Consider the following 8,111-nt stretch of genomic DNA (forward strand, 5'->3'; position numbering starts at 1 on the left):
ATGGGTTGTGTACAAGCTTGTTTTAACTTCCTGGCTTTTCCTTAATATCTGCCAAATTGTCTATTGTCTGTTTGTGTTTCTTTTTTTCTGTCATTTCAAACACCATGCATTCAAGCAGCTAAATGTCTACAACTGTTTCGTCTTTCATGTTTTGTAAAAAAAAATATATATTTCTTTGTGGGCCTCACCGAACATAAAACAGCACATCATAAAAACATTAGAAACAGAAGCTCTGCACCCTCGCTGCTGGAGCTGCTCCCTCAGGCTTGATGGGCCTGCAGAAGATGGAGTGTGATCAGGCTTCCACCCCTGTCTCATCTCCTGCCAATACGCAGCTGCCAGATAAGCCTGAATGGAATATCATGCTGTACTTCAGTTTACTGCATATTCAACTCAGTTCTCTCTCTCGAAAAAAAAAAGAAATGTTCACACAAATTTGGGGTTGGGGGATCAAATCCTGCCTCCACCATGTGGGCATGTGTGTGTGGAGTTTGCATGTTCTCCCTGTGCAGGGCAGGATTCCTCAAGCTGCTTCCATGGTCCAAAGATAAACCATTTGTCTCTAAAGTGGTTCATTTGAGTGTGTGTATGTGCCCAGTGTTGGACTGCCATCTCACCCAGGGTATTCCTTACCCTTGTTGCCCTATGATGAAAGCTTCATTCCCTAAGTACTTCTAGATCGGGGGTGGCCAGTCGTATCCGCAAAGGGCCGGTGTGTATGCAGGTTTTTGGGATAACCTGTAGGTCAGCTGTTCAAACCCAGGTGTGAGGACTCTTCAGCCAATCAGTCCTCTAATTAGTAATCTAATTAGGGAGTTGCAGTGAAAACCCGCATACACACCGGCCCTTTGCGGATAAGATTGGCCACCCCTGTTCTAGATGGAATGGTAGCAGAGCACGTTCAGTGCTGGACTGGTCCCAGAAGATCTATACAAGTCTAAATGTGATGTACCTCGACGCGCAGTTGCGGTGCAATTGTGAAATGGGCTCACTCTATTCATGGCTATTCATTCTGCCAGAATAATGTGTTTTCTCATTTTAGTATCGGTAAGCCCAACATCCAACACTTAGGAAGTAGAAAACAATGTAACTTTCATACAGGCAACTTCAACAAAACATAGCCAGTTCCTTTTATTACTTGACCATTTCAGTTTCTTACCCTCACAATAGGTCTTCGGCACATTGTGCTGCCGGTAAGAAAAACAGCGATCTGGCCTGTGATCAGCTTTCTTCACTAAGGCAGCCAATAACCAGTTCATTATGAATTGATATTTTATGCTGTATAAACATGCTTGATTAGTAGTTGGGAGCATATATTGAATTGTGGGAACCACAGCAATCAAAGAACAAAAATGGCCAAAAGTCTTGTATTTTGTTTGGTTGCTTATGGTTAAGGTTATGGCTGGGTAAGGTTAATATTGTCACAGTTGGGATTAGGGTTTTGCCCATAGAAATGAATGGAGAGTCCCCACAAATACATGAGGTCAGTGTGCATGGGGGTGGGGGTGGGTGGATTATGCTTATATTACATTGTGGGGACCAAACAATATAATATAAACCTAACCCACCCCCCAAACACACACACAATGTGACATTGTGCGTGTGTGTGAGAGAGCGGGTATACCTTACCTTATGGGGACACAATGTCCCCACAACGTGATGAATACCCGTTTTTTTTTTCCTTATGGGGACCAGTTTTCTGGTCTCCATAAGGGAAAACTGAATTTAATAAAAATCAGTGACTGCACTGAAAAAGCTAAAAATGTATTCTTGTATTTCCCTTGGTTACTTATGGTTATGGTTAGGGCTGGGTAGGGCTTAAGGTTGTCATAGTTAGCGTTAGCATTTTTCCCATAGAAATGAATGAGAGGTCCCCTTAGAGATATGTTTACCCGGCGTGTGTGTGTGTGTGTGTGTGTGTGCGTGCGTGCATGTGTGTGTTTCAAATTTCAAAATGCATGGAGAGCTGTGACTGAGCATTGGGAATACACTGAATTAATAAATATGTTAAGAAAAAATAATTGAAGTGTTTTGTCTCAAAGCAGTAGCTGGGAAGAGTGAGCTGACTGGCAGATAAAAACACAGCTGCTGACGGCTTAAGACTTCAGTTCCCATGAGGCATTGCAGCATTAAGGGAGTAGGAGTTACAGCGAACTGACTGTGTGTTCGTACAGAGAATCGACCAAACAAAAAATGGGAAAATGAGCAAATACACCTTTGGGCAGGATGGTCGGTCTAGTGACGTGTGTGGTTTGCTAAGAACCACAGCAACATTGTCACAAAAACCCTTTAGGTTTTAGACAGTGATGGGGTTCATGTCTCGGTGACAGGCCCAGAAAATGTTCCTCTGACATGCAGACACCAGAAACGTAGGACATGAGCCTAATGGATCAGAAGAATGTTCCTGAACATTTAATCAAATGCTTATGAAAATACCAGCTTTCCATTATGCTGAAGGACATGACTCCAGAGGTCCTTGGTTTACTGCATGAAGCCTTTCAGCCAGCTTCAGGAGTGTTTCATGGTTCTCTGCACATGGAGAGGGTCATTCCTAGGATAAATAAGGCCTATACAGCCAAACAGTGCTCTGGGTCTCATGTTAGTTTCTGATTTCTGAATCCCTTTTCCCAGCTACACTATATATTACCAGACTTTAAAGTTTCTCTTTAAAACTATCTTTACAAAAATCAGCTACCAGATTTGCAGCCTTGGATTTGTATATGAATGTTATTTTGAGGCATTGCAATAAAATGAAATGCATTTAAATAGAATTTGAACAAAAACATATAAAATGGGTGTTTGGCTCATGCTGCTTTACAGATTTCAATATCTGACTGCATTATTTGTGCCTTCACACCAATTAAAATCTCTGTTAAACACTGTACTGTTCCCAGACCTGTGACAGGCAGTTGACAGATGTTGCGTGTTCGTGCTGAAAGTCCTGGAAGCACCGAAGGTGTACAGCCATACATTGTGTGGCAAAACAGACTTCAAAATGGAACACTGTGATATTGTTTATCAGCGTAGTACAAAGCAATTTTGTGTCTGTCATGATGACGGATGGTATTATCTATTGTTTTTTCATCAGCTCTTTGAGCTTTTTGTAAATGATAGGAAGTCAGGTTTTTTTTTTGTTGTTTTGTTAAGCCAGAACTCTTCAAAACTATGCTCATTGTTGCAGCCTCAAATTTCAGATATATGAAACATGTCAAGATGTATTGAAATAATTATACTATAAAAGATGAAAAAAATAAATAAAATGCAGCCACTTTCTGTTTATATTTTGTATTAATGGAATATATAAGGATATTTATTTTATACTTGAATATTATGTATGAATACTGCAGTATTTTCTTTTTTTTTGTTTTGTTTGGGAAACCTGTTTACATTCTTGCATAAACTGAAACCAGAAAGTTGGTCATTTCATTTGCACATCTTGGGTCTATTTTACTACTCATGATTAAGATACATACTGAGTAATGTTGAGTAATGTCATGTAATGTTAAGTAATTAAAAATCCCCTGCAGCTAAACCTACAGTCAGAGCCAGCCCAGGATTAACGAGCCATACGTTTTCCGCGCGACGCGGACACGCCACCTGGCAGCACAGGGCTAACGTTAACGTTAGCGTCGCGCGTGACGAGCTAGCCTGCTATTTCAGGTGCCGCCGTGTACTGTGCCACCTCACGGACTCGCCCGCTGCCAAGTGCTGCTTCGTGGCTGCCGGTGTTCAGCCCACCTTGGGGATCACAGCGCGCCAGACGCAAAGGAGGCGCAGAACCGAATCTCAGGCAGGGAACTGGACTAACATAATAAGCAGAATGTGCTGATGATGCCAACTACACCTTCTACACTATTACTCAAGCCGGCCGGTGACATGTCATTCTATTGGAGGTCAGGACGGGATCATTTATAACCCACGCCAGCAGCGATTTTGTATTAAAAAGGAAAAGCATGGAGCGATTGCTTTCTCAAAACTGGTTTCCTCAAATGAGATGGTCTTCTGAAGCCTTCTGTCTCTCTCTCTCTCTCCTCCACAGGTTTCCTTCTCCACGTCCACTCCCGCATGCTCTGTTTTCCTGCTCCTTGTCGCAACTTCTTTTCCACACATTCCCTTCATTCTTCATCTAAGACCTGGTGTTACCAGTGTACCCTGTGGAGGGCGCCACAGAAAAGCACAGACTTCAGCTACATGCCAGCCCAGCTGCCATTACTTTAATGCAGCAACTCTGCGCAGCACAGTGTATATACCAGCCTCCTGTGTCTGCTTAGCCAAACAGATGAATAGTCAGTTTATATTCATCTTGCACAAGCAACTGGATAAAGACATTATTCAGAATTCAACACACAATAGAACACCACCACACAATGAATAAATAAAAGCCTTACAGATTATAAAAATAGAAACTGTGAATATTATGAGCGGAAAAGGTATTGTGTTCCATAGCATAATATTTTATAAATCCGTCTACAAGCTATTTCAGCTGTGCCACACAGATTTTGTTTTCAGTCCCATGATGCTGTATTCAGTTCGATCTTATTTTCCAACCCGGTTACACAAGTTCAGATCGCTAACGGTGAACATCTACATTCTCACAGTCCATCTCTCACCCCCCGCCACCCCCCCCCCCCACCCCCCCGCTCTCTGCATTAGCTTAATTGCATCGACTGCAGTGTTTGGAAAGCGTCACGACATGACACAGGCACATTTTTTTCTTAACGGCGATTTGTTTCTGTAAAAACTCAGCTGGCTCCTGGTGCGGCACAGGAACGACTATCTCTGAACAATGGGAGGAGTACACTGCCACCTACAGGAGACTAGATGGAAGGCAGCACCTAAATATTCTATGAAATCCACAGAACCCTATAACAATCTGTTCATACAGTCGCAAAATATTTGCAAAAGGATTAGAAAGCAGTAGTCCCCCTCCACCTCTCTGCCCTTTGCCTTATCGAGGGTGACGCTAATCCCATTTCCGCTCCGCTAGTGACACCTCTAAAGTTGCTGTGTTCCTGATTCTTTGTCATTTACCTCACTGCAGTTGACTTCTTCCTATCAGCTGCCTTTGTGGAAGCAGGTTGATGGCTGCATGAGGACTGTGAGGGTTTTATGCTTCTTAAAAACGCACCTCAGTCCACTTCTGCAATAGATACATAAGCGGAACTGTGCAGCAAAAAGGTTGAATGTAGATTTCCGAATTTTGTCAAAGTAACGTTCACTGTTCTTCATTCATATTTAGTTTTATCCTGAGTGCTGCAGAGGGTGGTCATCATCCCGTAATGTGCTTCTCCACAAGCTGGTGCAAATTGCAAAAATGATTTTCTGCTTTTTTTTTGTCTTCGAACAGACAGCCTCTTCAATGCTACCTTAAAAGAAGAGCCCGAGTTTCTAAATTGCCATAGCATTAGAGAGAAATGAGGGTAGTTAAGAGCAGGCCAGCTGACTGTAATAGAGATTTAATTAAATTCACTGCGGTATCTATGTAGAAGCCATTAATGACCTCACATATTCTGATATTAATTTGGAAGCACCAATGCAAAATGCCCTTTAAATAATTTTGTTCAGTCCATCTTTTAAAAATTCATCAAAAATGGGGTCCAAAGCATAAAAATAATCTGTAACAGCAAGCAAAATATCCATGAATGCAAAGCAAGCATGAACACCAATGATAGGTTTCAAAGGGTTATTTATATCGCCTGATGTTCCTTGATCACTGTTCTCTGCAGCTCAATTAATCATTTTCTTTGGCACAGATCACTTTTTAAAAGTGACATTGATGCAATCTGACAAAGGAGAGGCTTGAGCAAACACGGAGCGCTTACCCAAACCGGTAACAGCCATGCAAATTCATTTGTGTGTCACTTCGAACAAAAGCATTTGCTAGATACATTCAATGTAAAATGCCAATATAAGACCTTAACCAAGAAAATACCTGCCTACTGAGACCGATATTATTTTCCACTCTGTGGGGGGGAATATGATTATTTGGTGTGATATGCTATTAAAATCGTCACTTTATTCATCACACAAGTGCTGCTTGAGTATTTTCCGAATCAAGTGAAACCAGCAACTAGGCCGATATCTAAAACTCCCAAAGAAAATGGCAGCTCTGCTCTGCTATCTGTCTACCTATAGGGGCAGCGTGTGGCTCAGTCCACACCCAGCCTCAGCACGTCTGCGGGTCCTTCAGCGAGGCCCTTAACCCCCAACTCCCTGGGCGCCGCTACAGGTGGCTGCCGTTTGCGGACAACTTACTCCACAAAGAGCAAGTTGAGGGAGGCATATAGACAATTTCCCCACAGGGATCAATAAAGTATCAATTATTATTATACATATCATTCTTGAGTATGGGCTGAATTTCAGTCGTCTTAAAAGACATTTATGTAGATTAATGTACTTATGAAATCAAATGGAATTTTCAATTACAGGCCAACACTGAATGCATGTGGGAACAGAGTAATCCGGTGAAGGGAACAGATTTAATACAGTATTTTCAAGGTCAGATCCAAGTTTCAGGACCAAAATATCAAGCCAGTAATTGTTTATTTCAGAAAAAAGCAAAGCTTTACTTTAATGATTTCATTTTCACTATGTGTTTTCTGCTTACCCAGTCTGCAGAAGAGTAGGGTTTATATGTTTGATATATTAAGTTATTGTGCCAAATACCATAACAGTTTGAATGGACTAGTATTATATTGTCTTGGAACAATCACAGTGACCAAAAAATGAAATGTTGTGAAATGGAAAGATATTTGTCTGTGATACCTGCTGCCTGGGTCATTGGTTTGAATTATTGAATGGGTTTGAATTATTTAGTCTATACAATAAAAATTTTGATAAGAAAAGAAACACCTTACCACAAACAATAAGCACAATCTCTCTCAGGTTCTGGGTTTACTGCAAACTATGTTCTTCCCCCATTATTTGATATGATACCTTTACCCTGCCAGTAGATATGGATTTTGTATTAATATTTTCAATTCTTTGCAAGGGGTTGGGCCGCAATATAAAAGCTTAGTCACTGAGTGTCTAGTCACAAAAGTTTTGTGTAATATTTATCTCCTAATGTAACAGCAGTAGCTATATTGAATTTACTGCATACATAAATGCAAAAAGTACAGGTAGTATCATAAATATATAAATATGTGCGGAAATCTGTAAAAGGAAAGATAAAATATTAATAAGTGGTTCATTAGTAATTTGGATGCTGACTGAATGTTCCATTATGCAGCATTTAGATGCTTGGAAACACAGTCTGAGTGGAAGGAAACATGTACTGTTCTGTGAAAATGTATGTATACAAGCACTTAAGTTCTATTAAAGATTTAAAGATTTTCATTTTGACAAATGGAGGGATTTCAAAGCAACTAATTCTGAAGAGTAGCAAGAGAAGTACCTGAAAAGAAAAGCAAAAGGAAAGACTACAGAAAATGAGGGATTTAGAGAATTAAAAAACAGGTGTTTCACCACAGGTGTGATTCAGGAGCTAATTAAGCAATTAATACCCCATCTTACTAAGCATCATTTTAAAAACGCTGGCCCAGCTTTTTTTTTGTTCGTCATGTTGGTTGCAGTGCTTTGAAGAGCCCTCACTGGGAGGTCTATAAAATATGCTGCTACTGCCCAGTGAACTGATTTACATGATAGGTGGAGGTCAGGTGAAACGTAAGTGTATTTTTGTTAACACCGATCTCAGTGCTATGGAAGGATAGTGGAGGGGGGGGGGGGTCCTGGAAGCACAGACAATAGGCTAGGGTGTAGCTGAAGTAGACTCTGCCCCAAGCTTTCCACCCTATACTTACAGTAGGGGGAAAGGGATTCCAGTAGAAAGGTTTGATTCTTGAGGGACAACACTGCATGTGGACCTGCCTTTACCCCCACTGTCTTTGTGTGGATGTTGTACCTGCCTTTACCCACACTGTCTTTGTGTGGATGTTGTACCTGCCTTTACCCCCGCTGTCTTTGTGTGGATGTTGTACCTGCATTTACCCCCGCTGTCTTTGTGTGGATGTTGTACCTGCATTTACCCCCGCTGTCTTTGTGTGGATGTTGTACCTGCATTTACCCCCGCTGTCTTTATGTGGATGTTGTACCTGCCTTTACCCCCGCTG

This window comes from Paramormyrops kingsleyae, chromosome 9 (genome assembly GCF_048594095.1).
Source record: "Paramormyrops kingsleyae isolate MSU_618 chromosome 9, PKINGS_0.4, whole genome shotgun sequence".
NCBI classification, from domain to species: domain Eukaryota; kingdom Metazoa; phylum Chordata; class Actinopteri; order Osteoglossiformes; family Mormyridae; genus Paramormyrops; species Paramormyrops kingsleyae.